This window comes from Scyliorhinus torazame, chromosome 1, assembly GCF_047496885.1.
Source record: "Scyliorhinus torazame isolate Kashiwa2021f chromosome 1, sScyTor2.1, whole genome shotgun sequence".
In the NCBI taxonomy this organism is placed as follows: domain Eukaryota; kingdom Metazoa; phylum Chordata; class Chondrichthyes; order Carcharhiniformes; family Scyliorhinidae; genus Scyliorhinus; species Scyliorhinus torazame.
This window is the reverse complement of record NC_092707.1, coordinates 304,977,232-304,994,615: the sequence shown is the minus strand read 5'-3', so window position 1 is coordinate 304,994,615 and position 17,384 is coordinate 304,977,232. Positions and strand designations below refer to the sequence as shown.

Sequence of the window (17,384 nt, the reverse complement as noted above, 5' to 3'; positions counted from 1 at the left end):
TCTCTGCTGGCGCTAGGAGCGGGGTTCCATATGCGATTCCCTCTCCTTTTCTATGATAATTCATGCATGAGGGACAGCTCACCAGAATCTGTTGAAATTCAGGTATCGGGCCACCAATTTGAGCGGCCAGCCCGATAAGGAAGTCTCCACTCCACAACGCAAATCCTGCCCCTCCCCATCCCTGCTGATATGTAGGGGCATCCTCTCCCACCCCTCCCCCACCATAGGCATAACGGGTTATCCTACAACAGCACGCACAAGGGTGGCCCGACCCTCCCCCAATGACCCGTCCAACACCTCATAAGACCCCCCCCCCAACAGAGACCCTCCCCATAAGAGACCCCTCCCTTAAAGCTGCGCAGTCTAGGCAGTAGAGTGAAAAAGCATTGCATTTTCATTTACCCTTCCCTAACCTCTGCTGTCTCAGACAACTGTGTTTAAAGCAGCAGCTGTTACAAGTATCAGAGGGTTCCTCAAAATCCAAGTACACTTCAAAGGGCTTCAAATCCTTTTACAGCCTTTGAAATCCAAATCTTCAATTCATTTCACACAGCAATACATTGCACTAGCCAGTGATTGTCAGTTTGATTGGTCCAGACACAGCTGCTTAGGGGTTTATTTATTTATCTTTCCTTTCATGCTTGAATGCATCTCAAGTACCCTGCTTTGAAATTAACCACACTTATAAACACACTTGCTATGATTGACAGCTCCTCAGCACACCAAAAAGAGTTCAGTACTTTCTGCTGAGAAATTGCTCTTTAGATTTCAGGTAGGGGTGACTGATGGAGGGGGTCTCAGATTGGGGGGGAGGCTCTGTAAAGGGGGGGGTTGAGTCACATTATTCCCATTGTGTGGGGGGGGGGGGAGAGGAGAATGGCCCTTCTCGTCAGCGGTGGGGGGGGGGGGGGGAGAATTCAGGATTTGGGTTGTGGGGGGAGGGCCTTCCCAATGGACTCTGAGGGACACCTCAGTTATGCACTGCCCCCCTTGACCCACTTCAGGGTCCACTGCGTCTTGGCCATACTTGGGCAAAAAGCCCGCCCGAAGGATTTCCCGCTGTGGAAGCCAATGCATAATGGGGAGGGGGGGCACGCAAATCAGACTTCTAGCCCATTAATCAAATGAAAGTGGATGCGAATCGGCGATAGGCAATGCCATACCAGTTTTCCCTCAATGCTTCATTCTCCGCCCAATCGGAAATCCCGATATCAATGTCAGGCAATGGAGAATCTCCAGGGAGTCAATTGGCAATAATATATATATTTAATGATAAGGGGGCCCAATTAAGGAACCCAGTGAAAGTCAGAGATGCACGGGTCATACACAAAAATCATTACTGTCCCCACAGTAAAGAGTGACTTTCCACCTTGTCCAATTGGTCACTCAGATTCACCTTGTCAGAAAGTTGTTTATCAGGATATTCAGCTGCATGTTTTTCAAGGAATCCATTTTGGGCAGAGTTAGATTGGAACTGAACTGAACAGTTAACTTCCATATATAAAAGGAGAGAAATGCTCGATTTTATCAAAGGATAAACAAATTGGACTTCATTCAGGCCTGATATAAATGAGAGCTCAGGCAACAAAAAAGCATTCCCAAATCTTTGCCATAAAGAATTTAAATTGCTGACACCCCAGATAGAAAACAGTGCATAGAAGTAAATAATTCAGTAGGTTGGATGTTGTGGATTATCAAAACCATCTGATTGGGCTGAAAACGTCCATTCCGGTAAAAGAGTGGACTTACCCTTCTTGACCTTGATACTGATGTAGGGAATCAATGTTCTCCTCTTCTGAGTCACTTCTCAACATTATTTTGTCAAAGTCTCCTGTTATCTCTAGACAGAGAAGACTGGAAACTTGATAAAGAGGTAGAGGAAATTAGGTAAACAATTTGATGCCCTCTACTTGATTGCACAGGCTTTGTGTGTTTAGAACACAGTAAATCGATGGGTGCATTCACAAAAAAAATCTCCAGCATTCAGGGCAATCTTTTTTGAAGTTGCATGCCTTTAGCAAATCAGCGAAATTTCAGCTGATCCAGCAGTAAGCTATAACTGTCTGACCCACAATACAGAGAACTCGGCAGTAAGCTGGAACTAGCATCTTAGTGCTTGCGCAAAGAGAAAGTTAAGTGTCCACTTGGATGCTGGTCAATTGACAACACGTGCTTCAATTTCCACTGACCTATGCATATTATGAATTCAAAGTCATGAAGTTTGGAATCATTTAAGAAAGATAAGGAATGATACAAGGGCATTTACCTTTAGAGCAGCAATTCACCCACTCACTGACTTATCCTAGTACTTTGGAATGTTAAATGTATAAACCGGTATCCAAACGCCGAAAGATATTTGTTATATGAATGTGAAATGATAATGTACATATCAAATTAAAAGATGGATTAACTATTTAGGTTTCTGAAATGTCTCTCCAGCATGTGAGGCAGTGTGTCATTGATCCCTCAAGACACCTCATATAACACAATATGTAAGAAACCATTCATTTTGGAAAGATACGGTCTGATTGTTTCTGAAAAATAAATACAATTCAGTTCAGTGTTAGTTTGCTTCTTATTTCTAAGAAAGTGTACTCTGGACAAACAGGTATCTGAATTGATTTAGGCAATAAAGTGTCCAAGGACTGACTGTGCAATAATAATAAAAGTCAATTGCAATGCATACTTTTTTCTATCTAGGACCTGATATTGTTCATCATACAGTTACCTGGAGGTTATATCTCCATTAATAAGTCAGCAAAGGTGGGGATTGCAATATTCCATGGTTACCAAAATTATTGATGTTGGGTGGCAATAATATCACACTTTTTAAACCAATATTTTTTACCATTTAGCTTTCTAAAGTATTAAACTTTTTACCAAGGATAAAGTGAGTAGTTCATTAATACAAATTAATGGCCTGGATTTCTAGGTCCCACCAAGGTGGAAGCAGAGGACAGTTTCCCACCACTGGCGAGTTTCATTAGGGCAGGGGAAAGCTGGTCCGGAAACCAAGGATGCTGGTTAAAGAGCTAATTGAACACGCGTAGGGGGCTTGCTTGAGACTTTGGTGAGGACGCACATATTGCATGATGGGTGTGGGGCATGGATCTGGTCATGGCCACCCCAAGGAATTAGGTGGGCTCCCAAAAGGAGAACAGCCGATAAGGGCACACTCAGCATACAGATTCCAACAGGAATGCACAGGGTATAGTGTTGGTTACATACTTGGGCAGTGCAGGTGGCCACAGGTGCATAAGAAAGAGCAAGGCTTCCAGTCACAATTGGGATGCGACCAGAGTGCAACAAAGATAGCAGCTGGTAATGGGAGCACAGCTCTCAGATTTTGGGTCCGGTGGCAATGAGGAGCAGCATCCATTGCAGGAAGGGCAGAGTCCCGGGTATGAGGACAAGAAAGACGTAGAAGGGCAGGAAGGCAACAGAGGCCGTATCCTCAGTATAAGAATAACTGCTGAAAAGGATGCTACCTGGAGAGGACAGAGAATCAATATCACAGGAGACTGCAACTCTTGAGGCAGATGCTCTCATCATCGATAACTTCACACCACAGATTGCCATAACTTGCCAGTAGCCACCAGTTATTGTGGTTTGGCTACTGATGCCCTATTTGCAAAAGTTGGACACTGAACCCAATTCCAATCCTATTTGCAGGAACAGAGGGCAGTCGCACCTCCATAGCTGCAACCCCCAGCAGAATAGCATTATCGATTGCACCCATGTTTTTATCAAATCATCCAGTGAGATTCATCAACAGGAAGAGCTTCCAGAGCTTCCTCCATGTTATGTGCTCACTTTTCTGGCAGTTGTCACATCTCCTTCATCCTCCACCAGTCCAGGCTGCTGCAGCTCTTCATTCCACCTCCCTACAGCTCCCAAACTACGCAGTTAGTTCTAGGGGGCAAGGGTTATCCCATAAAGAGATGGCTACTCGCCCCCTAAAGAGACTCCGAGTCAGAATCATGGAGGTGCTGTAACTAGAGCCATCTGCTCATAGGGACTATCATTGACTAGGCCATCGGATTTCTGAAGATGCAGTTCTGGTGTCTGAGCCAGTCAGGCGGTTCTCTGGAGTACATGCCTTCAAGGGTATTGTACATCATGATGGTCTGCTATGTTCTACATAACATGGCCCCTCTAGAGAGGTATGGGTTTTGAAGACCATGAAGTACTGGAAGGGAACTGCTCAAGGGAAGAGGGGGAGAAACAGGATATGAAAGAAGAGGAGGAAGAGAAAGATGTAGAACATAAAGATGGCCTGGCTGCACAGAGAGTGGTCAGACATGGCACAGGTCCCTATTAATGCAGGGACAGCCTCTGTCACTGGGCCCTGCTACATAGATTGTCTTTAAATCAAGCGGGTCAAATAGGCTGATGCTGATACCTCATGTGGGAAGGTTGCCTCAATCTCCTCAATGACTACCTCAGCCCTTAGGTTGGCATCCCGCATGGCTGGAGGGGACCACCACTGAGCTGACTGTATTTGACCTGGTGGAGGGTGCATTTGTAAGTAACAGTGTTTGCTGAGGATTTGGATGCCAAAGTGTGCCCCGGTGCAGACATAGAAATCTGTCCTTCCCTCATGATGTCTGCACCTGTGGGAGACACAAGAGACAATAAGAATTAACCTTGGAGAGCAGAAGCCTCTGCAGCTCTAAGGCTTCCCAATGCAGCAAAGTCTTTGGCATGGTGTCAGAGCAATGCACCCCTTCATCCATGCCTTGCAGTTTCTATTCTTCCACCAAGGATGTTCATCCCATCTTCCCTGACTTGCTCAGTCAGCCTGGCAATCTCGCTCTAGCAATAGCATTGACTATGTGAAGGATGAGATCCTCCTCCAGTCTAGGCTCTTTGTGGGTATTGTGTGCCCTTTTCTGCTGCAAGGACAAGAGAAAGAGAGAGGTAAGGCACTGCTGGCCTCTATAACCAATGCCAATGACTAACATGCATAAACAGTATGTTTTGGTGCTGGCAAGACCTCAACAGCACTATGATCTGAGCGATTCTCAGTGGTCAATGAGTTCATAGAGCATATATTACTCCCATGTTCAGGAGCAGCATGCATCATTAGGCTCCTCAGCTGGCATACCTGATGGAGGTTGAATAGCCAGAGACTTATTTTGAGGGTTTGGCGATGCACTGCCTTTGGCAGACTGAACAAGGTCGTTGAACCTTTTCCTGGACTGCACCCAGCTCGTCCTGACCGGAGCATCTGCTCCTGTTCTCAGTCTCCTTTATCCAGTCCTGCTTGGTTTGGGAGGGTGGCCCCCTCCCTCACTGCCTCAAGGTGGGCCTCCAGGTCTGTGTCTGCGAAGCGAGTGGAAGCTCTGATCCTGGTCCCAATACACTTATCCTTCCTGCTCCATGTCTGCCACTGCAAGTAAATAGTTAAAAGGGCAGCCACCGTAATATTGGGTCTGTATTCTATTCCTATCTCTATCGCTGCTAATTGGCTGCCCAACCTGCTTTCCAGCCAATTAACAGACCATCCCCATGAAAATCAGGGCTTGCAAATGCTGCCCAGCCCTTCTGCCCATCGGGACTCATAAACAAGACCCAACATTTGTTTCCTGATCCCAAGAACAAAATCAGGCCCAATGTCTGCATTTTGAAATAGGAGTTTATGGAGTACATGGGAAGCTAGAATTGAATCCCCAACACTGATATACATGTAAGCTTACAGGGATAAGACTCCTAACCCTTGAGGTAACCCATCAGTTGTCATTTGTAATTTCATGGCTTAGAACTTGATCTAATCTGATTTGTAACATGGAGAACCCATAATTTCCTCTCTGCAATAAAAGATTTTTGAGTTTTGACATGTAAAAAATAATTAGTGGAGCGGATACATAACTGAAATATTTATCACAATGAGATCACTCTGTTTTGTATAATAAATACAGTAGCTCTGTATACAGAAAGTCATCTTTCCCATCAACCATTCTCTTTCCAATGGGATATATACAATTTGTACTTGATGGCTCCTGTTTATTTGAATAATCAACTTTCTCCACAAATTTTTTTTTTTTGCATAGAATTTACAGTGCAGGAGGCCATTCGGCCCATCGAGTCTGCACCGGCTCTTGGAAAGATCACCCTACCCAAGGTCCACACCTCCACCCTATCCCCATAACCCAGTAACCCCACCCAACGCTAAGGGCAATTTTGGGCACTAAGGGCAATTTATCACGGCCAATCCACCTAACCTGCACATCGTTGGACTGTGGGAGGAAACCGGAGCACCCGGAGGAAACCCACGCACACACAGGGAGAACATGCAGACTCCACACAGACAGTGACCCAAGCCAGAATCGAACCTGGGACCCTGGAGCTGTGAAGCAATTGTGCTAAACACTATGCTACCGTGCTGCCCTAATTTCTTTAGAACACATAGAACACATAAAAATAGAACACATTTGCTGTATTGTGTCTACGGAATTCTTCTTGATTATTGTACATGTGATTTTCTATGTAATACTGTGTACATAATGCATCAAGTTGAGGATTGTCTATTAAAATTCTTCAAATTGCTAACCTTGTTTCATTATGCTCTCAACTCCCTGCCTGTTAATGTGATGGGTGATTTATTTTTAGAAGTTACAGGACCTCTTCACCAAAACCCCAATCTCCCACCCCTCTAAATGTTTCAGTTGATAAATACAGAATGTGGTGCAGTACTTCAGGCATCGGGTCCTGGAAGGTCACAGGTCCAACCACTTCTGTTTACTGATTTAGCTAATCTCAGCTGGGTTGGAAGAGGGGTTCAATGATTGGTTTTGACACAGCAGGCTAGGAAAGGGCTGAGAAATTCACCCAGGGTTTCCATTCCTGGTCACTATCCAGTGACCCTGACTGATATAATGTTAGAAGTAGTGGTTGCATGAGGACAAGATCAGACTGAGCCATGATGCCCCCCAACAGACAAACAGCCTACCAGCAGTCACTGTCTAGGCTCACACATGAAGAATGGCGACATAGATAATGTACCATCGGGCTGCTAGGGCTCATGGATCTGTATCCCAATATGAGTCACTGGCTTCAGGAATAAGGGTTGGGAAGAGAAAAATGGAAAGGTTAAAAAGAGGTTAAAAAGAGTTTTATACTACTTTCAGGTAAATGTGAGCCAAGTTTAAAGAAATCAACACATAACTAAAGACAGCTAAGAAAGAAATAGAACTGCAAGGAAACAAAAACATTAATTGCATTGGATCGAGATTTTGGACAAAATGGCAGTTGTAAAAATATTAGTAACAGTCATAGCAATCACAAACATTTTTAAAATCTCAATCTTCTACCCACCCCTACCTTTAACGGTTTTACACTTTTAACGTATAAAGTACCCAGGATAGGCCAGCAGCAATCATTACTAAACCTAATCTGCTTCGGAACAAGTATTGGGCCACTAAGCCTCAAACCTTTTATATTGTTTAAACACTTTATAAAATGTAACTTTGTTGAGTCTTACACCTTAACAGTAAAACATCACCATACTCTAGTGAAGTAAATATTAAACAAATATGAAAAATGCAAATCTTATACAAGTATCGTGCTACAATTTCTTGATGATTGAAAATCCACTCTTTGGAAGTGCATATGTATCAATAAAGCAGCATTTAAAAAATGTAGCCATGCCATTCTCTAGTGCAGTATTAATGCTTCAAGTGCATATAAGAAAAGGATGCACAGTATTGTGCATCAAATAACAGGTAAAGATTTATTGTTCAAAGTTCTCCAATTTTATCTAGGCCAAATAAGCAGCAGAATCAGTGTTTTCTACATGGTTGGGTTGAAAAAGCGTTTTCCACATCTCGGTTATATAATTTACAAAATTTTGTTCACTTTTCAAATTAAATGCTCACAATGCAGGAAGTTTTCCTCATTGCACTGTCTATGGAACTTAGAAACCCATTTATGAAGAGACATGATTTTATGACAGTACACAGATAAAACTTTCCTCATATTTCTACATTAACCACAAATCAAGAAACATTAGTTTAGAAATATGAAAAACAGTCAACGTAATTTAACATTGGCTAAAAATGAAATAATTTTGGCAGCACGGTGGCGCAGTGGTTAGCACTGCTGCCTCACGGCGCCAAGGACCCGGCTTCAATCCCGGCCCTGGGTCACTGTCCGTGTGGAGTTTCCACATTCTTCCAGTGTCTGCATCGGCCTCACCCCCACAACCCAAAAGATGTGCCAGGTAGGTGAATTGGCCATGCTAAATTAAAAAAAAAAATTTAGAGTACCCAATTCACTTTTTCCAATTAAGGGGCAATTTTAGCGTCTTCAATCCACCTACCTTGGACATCTTTGGGTTGTGGGGGCGAAACCCACGCAAACACAGGGAGAATGTGCAAACTCCACACGGACAGTGACCCAGAGCCGGGATCGAACCTGGGACCTCGGCACCGTGAGACTGCAGTGCTAACCACTGCGCCACCGTGCTGCCCTCGGCCATGCTAAATTGCCCCTTAATTGGAAAAGAATTGGGATACTCTAAATTTTTTTTCTTTAAATAAAATATGTTATAAATATGTTGTTTTGAAATTACTGAGATTCATGTGCTGTTAACGGATGAATTCCACATCATTTTACCTGGTTACAACACCTTTATAAGGATTACGCTCTTTTTGCCCCGTGAGATTATTCAACATAATAATGAGGGAGGTTGAAATGATCCAGTTGTAAAGGTGCAACTAGTAAGTGCTCTGTTATACAGTACTACAGGACGTATCAGATGAATTTCCAATCTTGACTGTGTAGCCTAGAATGGCTAGGACCCAACTGAGTCCTAGAAGTTGTTCCAAAATAAAAAAGAAAGCACAGACAACAACCAACTAGTGACCAGCTCCGATACAGGCCTATGAGGCCAGCTCTCTGTCTGCTTTGAAGGGGACAGTTGGTGGCCTTGAAAGACTAGAGAGGGGGCCAAGCCAAATAATGTTAATTAGATAAATTAGATAATCCAGGTAAACATATTGATGAATTAGTATGCTTAAATGGATTATTTAACCTGCTCTGATAAAATCGATGATTGACTTTGATTTGGTCCTTTTAATAGGGATCAACTCAACTCGTAAAGGAAAATAAAATCATAATCAGCATATCTAATATGTCTTTTGCCACCAAATGTGCAACATTGACTAAGTGCCTGTGTTCCACATTCTTTGCAGCACTAAGTTTACTGCATGTTGCCAAGATGAAGTGAAATATGTAATGGTTAAATAATTAACACAATAGAGATATATTTCTAGTTGAAGTTAAAAGCAGATACTTTCCATTTTATTGTTTATGACATATCCAAATAATGGCTTAATTAATTACTAATGAAAAGTTGAATGAGAACAAATGTTATTAAAGGAAGATTTCAGGCTTCAACTGCATTTATTTAATCCACAGATTACTCTCCAGTGCCTACTTCTGGGCTGTAAGTTCATTCTCATCATTTTATTTGTATAGCAAAAACAAGTTTTAATCTGAGGAGCCTCCATTTATTGCGCAAATATGAACAGAATTTTGCCACCATGCGATTGAAATATCTGACGTTACTAATTCTACAAGAAACAAGACAGGGAAGGTGTTACCCTACTTTCTTTTTGATAAAATTAAGGAATACAGAAAGTTCTAACCCGAGAAGATGAAGTCAGCATGTTCACAGAAGCTGATTGAAATATCGGGATTCAGAAACACAAACAAAAGAAAAGCTCTTTCTGGGACACAAAAGCAAGAGCTGGCCATTCATCCCCTCAAGCTTGTTCTGTCATTTAGTTAGATCAATGGGCCCCCCCCCAGCCGCGTGTTTCTCAGCAGTGCACCATTCACTGGCAGCAGGATTCTCTCCTCCCGCCGCTCGTCAATGGGACATCCCATTGAAGCCACCCCACCCCGCCGGGAAACCCATGGACAGGGGTACGCTGCCGGTGGGAAAAGAGGATCCCAACGGCCGAAGAAATTCCAACCCACAGCCGGCCTGTATCTTAATGCTTACATGGCTGAGTTCCATATCCTTTAATATCCAAGACTAATAAAAATGTATATATTTGTTTTGAAATTTCAATTGACTTAGCCTCAAGTTTTTTTTTGAGAGGGGGGTGTAATGAGTGTTCCACATTTCCACTGCCCTTTGTATGAAGAAATGCTTTCTGACATCTACTCTGAATGGCCCAGTTTTAATTTTTTTAAGATCATGTCAGAGATTATGCTGGCATCCCCACCAGAGGAAATATTTCCACTCTATCTACCCTCTCAACTTTAATCACCTTAAACAACTCAATTGGATCATCTTGTAATCTTCTATACTCAAAGGAATACAAGTCTAGTCTATGCAATCTGTCTTCATAATTTAACTCTTTTAGCCCAATAGCTGCGGAGGAACTGTGCAAAAAAAAGTCAGCACAAACCATCTCGCCCATACTCTGATGGCATTGGTACTGGTAGCGAGGTTAATTAGCAAAATATAACTTTTCTTTTAAAAGGATAGAAAAAGAGGCAAACAGTTAAATTTACAAATACTTGCAAAACTATCCTCAAACCCTGTAAATGACTACAAAGCTGTTTGATTGTTGTAAAAATCCAACTGATTCCCAAATGTCCTTTAGCAACAACATGCATTTATTTAGCACCATCGATGTGGTAAAACACCACAGAAGGCAAATAAAATATGACACTAAACCACACAAGAAGATATTAGGACAACACTTGGTCACAGAGGTAGGTTTTAGGGACTGTCTCAAAAGGAAAAGGGGGAGGAATAGACATTTAAGAAAGGAATGTCAGAGTTTAGCACCTCGGCAGCAGGAAACAGACTCGGTGTGAGTTAGGATACGGGCAGCTTTGGGAAGGAAACCTGCCAACCTTAGCTTGTCTGGCCTAAATGCAACTCCAAAGCCACATTTGGTTGGCTCTTAAATGCCTTCTTAAAAGACGGAGCAAGCCACTCGAAGGACCTTAGCCAGTTACATTCACATTCCCAGAATAACATTGTTATCACATATTTAATTAGGTGAAGAGCACTGATTGTTGTTATTTGTACAGATAATGTAGCCATTTTCCAGGGAGCAGGATGCCACAAAAAGCAATGAGATGGAATGATGAGTTAATTTGTTTTTGATTTTTTTTGGTTGAGAGGGAATGTTAGTCAGGAGACTAAGAGAACTTCATGCGCTTCTTCAAATTCATCATAACCAGAATGCTAATTAAAAATTAGTCAATAAAAAATTGAAACTCAAATTTGTATTTTGAAAAGCAAATAATTTGAGCATAAACTGTGTAGATTTACCTCAGTATTGTGTTTACAGACCTCCTTATAAAATATTTACTTCATACTTCTTCTCTCCCCCTTTGTCTTGCACATTCGATATGGGCCCCTATTATATCTCAGATCAAATCCCCGCTTCACTCTGAACATCTGTCAAACGGCAGTATAGAAATCTAAACAATGTATGGGGCAGAATTCTACATTCCCCAGCCAGCAGATCTGTAGATGGGGAGGGCACGTTAAATTCCTCAGATGCCTTCCCACTGAGCTAATGCTTGCCCTTTTCTCTCTGCAATTTCACGGTGGGATGGTCGATACCCAAGTTGACCCGCCTCAGCCCCAATTGAGACCTTCAAATGGCCAATTAATGACCCCTTAAGGGCTGTTTCCTGCTCAGCCTTAATTTTCAGGCTGGCTGGAGGAGTTCAAGGGCAAAGAGGAAGCCCAGAAACTTGTAAAGTGACCTTGCTCAGGTTTCGGGAGGGAAAGGGGTGGACCTCCAACAACAGCCTCCCTTCAACTTCTGCCACATCCCCCACCTGGTCCCTGTGCTTGCTCCCTCCCCTTGGTCCCTCCACCAACACCCCCTCCCCCAATCAGACCCCCACACCTATCTGGTTCTGGGCCCCCAAGACTTGGACTCCTGGGGACTGCTTGCAGTCCCAGTCCTGTCCACCGCAGCTTCTGGTGTTGCTGGGATACCATTTTCTGTGGTGGGATTTCCTCCCACCTGAGGGTGGAAGTCCCACCTCCAGCCAATCAATGCTCCTTAGAGCAGTAAATGGCTGCAGGGCAGCCAGTTTTGGTAGTGATGCATTGGCTGCCGGCTCTTGGGATCCCGCCACTCAAATAATAATTCTGGTCATGGATAATTTTTTAAACGCCAGTATGGATAAAACGGCAAACATATTCACTAGTTCCCCGAATACAGACCATAGAATTTGTCCTAAAATTAATACCCATAATGAAGGCCCAAGATGCCCAACACATAACCAAATAATCACACAATCTAATACCAATAGCATTGCATCTGTTTGCAGTTTTCAAAGGCTGTCAGTTTTATAAAGGTGGAATTGGATTGGCTAAACTGCTCCAATTGAAAAGTAACTCGGCAGCAGCTTAAACAGCAGTGCAGCCTTACCCTTTGAAGCAAGGTGCTGCAACATAGCAGCTTCTATACATAAGAACGTAAGAACTAGGAGCAGGAGTAGGCCATCTGGCCCCTTGAGCCTGCTCCACCATTCAATGAGATCATGGCTGATCTTTTGTGGACTCAGCTCCACTTTCCGGCCCGAACACCATAACCCTTAATCCCTTTATACCTGGGAACCTGGGCTTTTATATCCCCTGAGAGTCAATAGTGCAGAGCATTGCAGGTGCGGCTTCCCCGGCTTCCTCCCGTCTCCTTTTGCAGAGCAAAAAAGAAGCCGTTGCTTTATAAATGTATAGATGAATTCAAATGTGACATTGCGGTTTTAACAATTCAAGTAACATGTAACAAAGAAAATATCCCAAGTTTATGGGAACATGGGGCCACACGTATATATAGTTTTACAATGGTGTCGAACATGTAATGCTTGTCACATAAATCTGCTCATGAAATTCTCATAAATGCACAAAGGCCTCACAGGTTCATGATTTTATAATGCAATTAATGTGTAACAGTTCGGAAAAGCCACTGTTTCCTCTTGCCACTTTGCTTGCAGTATTTAGGCTACAAGGTGCATGCACCAATGATTTGTTTGAAATATGATTGTTGGTGTATGTAGAGATGCCAACAGAAACACACCCCGCAGGCACACTAAGGTTTAAAGCTGCAGTGTCCTCCATTTGGCAAGACTAAATCATAATGATAATGTTAATCAAAAAAATTCAAGAATTTATTAAAGTAAATCTTTTTATGTTAAGGGGAAGTCAGTGAATGCTGGACATTCAAAATACACACAGAAAATGATGGAAATGCACAGCAAGTCCATCAGCATTTGAAAAAAAACATATTTTAGGTCTAATTTCTGGGTTCTGCCATGTATTTTCAGAATTTACTGTTTTTATTACATATGATTTTTTAAAAATAAAAGCTTACATTTTTAATGAATATGTTGTAATTGTATTCTCTGCTGGTCGAGTGCTGCACTCCTATTGCTCAAAGCAGATGAAGAAAGTCAGGAAATGGGGGTTTTCTGGATCAGGATAAGTGGGATCTAGACTAATGCTAATCTAATTCATAAGTTATCTACGAAAAGTTTCCAAAAACCTAATTTTCAGTTAGGCATGATTTCTGAATACAAACAGATCCAACCAACATTTTTGGCATAATGATTTTAAACAAAAGCAGGAAAATCTTTACAAGGGGCATCACGGTGGTGCAGTGGTTAGCACTGCTGCCTCATGGCACTGAGGACCCGGGTTCAAACCAAGCCCCGGGTCACTGTCTGCGCAGAGTTTGCACATTCTCCCCATGTCTGCGTGGATCTCACCACACAACCCAAGATGTGCAGGGTAGATGGATTGGCCACACTAAATTGCCCCTTAATTGGAATAAAAAAGAATTGGGTACTGTAAATAATTTTTATAAAAAAAGGAAAATCTTTACAAAAGAATTAATTGCATTTCAATTTCATAAACGATTCAGGATAGGGTCTAAATAGTCATCCCTTAAGGATACTTCAGAGCTTTCCACCTTTTTACAAAGAGAACAGAGAGCGATTATCTACTCACTCCCTTTCTCTAAAAGTAGAGCAGGTACAACGAAAGGAGGTGTGCACCAGCATTAATCTCTCTTTTTTTTTTTTAAAAGGACAGAAACGAATGGTACCCTAGTTATTGTACAACGTGGAAAGATTAATCTATAGCCTGGACTGCATGTCAAAATGTTTCACAAACCAGATACGGAAGAGATTTAGTTAATGCCACAAAAACATAATGAACAGTAAAGAAAATAAAATTATAAGCTACGAGCTACCGTTGCAGTTTTTAAATTTTAACCCAACAACATGTCTTTCATAATAGCGGACAAAGGAAAGTTATACAAACATCTTAATTAGATGTTTGCTAATATTCCCAAAAGTAATTTCTCACATGGATTTGTTTAGTGTATTCAAATCTAGAAAAAGTCATTTTTCATTTTGAGCTTCAACTCAACATTACTGGTATAAAAATCATCAAATTTGAAGGCTCCTTGATGAGTTAGCTGGGAAAGACATGGGGGTGGGATGGAAGGGCACCAATCACAGGCTTGCAGCAAATTAGTAGCCTGCTTTACACAGAGTGTGATTTCCTGTTCTACCAGAAGTCAATAGACAAATCGGGCATGATGCAAATGAGCTGCTGATTCATTCGGAGCCTATACTGGTGAAATCCAAATTCATCTCCATTATGTTGCTGAGCCATATAAACTAGAAAGTCCCAGGTAAGAATCCCAATCTGTACCTGGTTAGCAGGTCTCAACCAGATTAACAATAGAAAGTTAGAATTTGTCACTTCCCACACGTTAGAAAGGGAAAGTAAACCGTGATCCCAGTTCCTGACTCTCATCCAGTGAATCTTGTTGGAATTGTCATTGAGTGAGCATTGGATGAGGAAAGGATCAGGCTTGTTGAAATGCTTTTGTTGGCCAAACAGCTGGTGAGAAGTCACTGCCTAAACACAAATGGAATAATGGCCACTCGAGCAAAGTACTTGGAGGGTCCTGTGAAACTGTTCTCTAACAGTGGTCAATGCCTTCAGAAAGACGGGACAAAATGGCCAAAACAGAGAAAATTAAATATTTTAATCTATAATACTGACTGAAAAGCATACATGGACATTTTTCTTCTTGTTACACGCCTGTATGAAAATCCTGAAGGTATTTGTAATCTCTAGTTTACTTATGGTAATATAGCCACCAGCCTTCATGAAGAATGGCATTCTTGGTGCTATTTTATTTACTTGTTGTTGAGTTTGCCTCACGCCCTTAGTTTTGCCATTAACTACATATACATTTTGTGGAGACCAAATGGAAATAAATATTTGGCATGAATAAAATTTCAAATTAATTGCCACTTTAAGTTTATTTCAATATTTTTGACTTTGTTTCAGGCTTAACAAACCTGTGAGTCTAATTTCATTTTGGATCACCAATCAGTACTGGCACTAAGCAATTCCTATCAGTGGCTTTATGGAATATATGGTAAACATTTTTTTTTAATTGTGCGTGACTGGAAAGTCAACAGGAGGGGGTTTAAAACCAACAACCTAGCTTGAAATGTCTGCGTGGGTATCACCCCCACAACCCAAAGATGTGCAGGGTAGGTGGATTGGCCACGCCAAATTACCCCTTAATTAGAAAAATAAATGATTGGGTACTCTAAATTCATTTTTTTTTAAACCTAGCTTGAAATATTACTCCACTTTTACCTCAATAAGACCATCTTAAATTTTTATTTCTTAATAAAGTAACATATTTAAGTTAGGGCTCCACATATTGGAATCCAAGTTAACAATGATCCATCATTTCAATATCAGTCTCAAACGTTCCCATTTGACCTGGACTACGTAACATTCAAGTTTTGGAACTGGGGTATATTTCTCACAATAGTATAGCCTCCCCTTCCAGCCTTCAATCCCAGAGGGACAACCTTCCCTCCCTTCTCTGTTCCTCATGGTGCTCCAACCCTCTCCTCTCTCTGCAATTCTAACTTGGCCATTGATAGCCATGATATCATCAAACTTATAAAAACAATTCAAATCAGGCTCAGCAATTAAAATGCACTATCGTGTGCAATATGGAGCCACAGAAACTAGGTGCAATCCATACTCGATCTGCACTTAGTTGATATAGGTGATGCAGACAGTGAATTCATATAATCAGCCTAAACACCCAGACTAGGGTTAAAAAAAATCTAGGGCTCTCATCTGTTTGTTATCCACTAATCCCTGCTGGAAAGATATCTTTTGGCATCACAGCTTATCATTAGTCACTGCATTGAGATAGTTAAAGGAATAAAGCTGAAAAACATGTTTGAACGCACACTTGTGTTCAAAACAGAACTTCTTGATGGTTACTATGAAGTTACAGGGTAATATCTTCATACCATAAGGGTACCCCATTATAACTCACAAGTAATATCTTAATACCATAAGGATACCCAATTATAACTCACAAGTTATTACATTTTCCCATACCTGCGTGAGATAAAGTAAATACCCATCAATCCTTTGAGTATGTGCTCTTTATCTGTATCACACCATATCACCTTAGCTCACCAAGGTCTCAACCTTTCTTTAAATTGGCCTGAAATGACAGCTCTCGCTGCCGACCTTGAAAAAAGCTTCGCACAGAGATCTAGTGATCTTAGTGGTGTGGATTTGTGGTGCCAAATCAAGGGGATCTCCAGGTGTCCAATAACAGTAATGTCATCAAGATGTACTCACAGACAGCAAACCAGAATGTAAAACACACTTATTGACCTTCACTTTAGATAAATTCGACAGAGAATGAAACACAGATTGGGACATACATATTAGTAACTGAAATGTCAAACAAACTTTAAGAAAAAATTGTAATATTAACATCAATGAAATTTTATCACGTTGGAAAAACTTTAGTTTCCGTGGTTTGGGGGAGGGGGTGGGGGGGGGTTCTTCAACAGGAGATATGGCTTAGTAAAGTATTACAACTCAGTTATACCTCATTAACAAGCCGGAATATTTTATGCAGTGTTTAACAATGATATTACGTGAAAGGGAAAGTTCTCTTTGTTCAGTGATTTTTAGAAGATTGCTGTCTGTGGGGACTCCAACAATGTAACCTGTGGAGGTGCAGGAAATCACTGACAGTAACTTCTAGATTTCCACGTTAAACTGCGCATGTGCGGGCACCAGAACTTGCTGTTAATTTCACAGTTGTAAAGGCAGCGAACACTGGCAGGTTCACTGTCGTTATAACCACAAAATCTGAGCCCGTGTCTTATAAGCAGAAGGTGCAACATTGGCTGAGCAAGTAGAGCAGCTATACTCAACAGTTTACTGTCTCACATCATGTCAGTTCATATATTTTGAGTTTAGTGATCAATTGATGTGCTGTAATCTAATTAAACAGGTAGTGCCTGTATTTTCAACTGCTACC

At 41.7% G+C, this 17,384-nt stretch overlaps 1 protein-coding gene across 2 annotated transcripts in view; it reads right to left on the bottom strand.

Moving 5' to 3' along the window:
* bcl11aa (BCL11 transcription factor A a) overlaps nucleotides 1-17,384 on the bottom strand; it is a 304,266-nt gene that overhangs the window by 116,031 nt on the left and 170,851 nt on the right. The gene's annotated exons all lie outside the window — the stretch shown is intronic.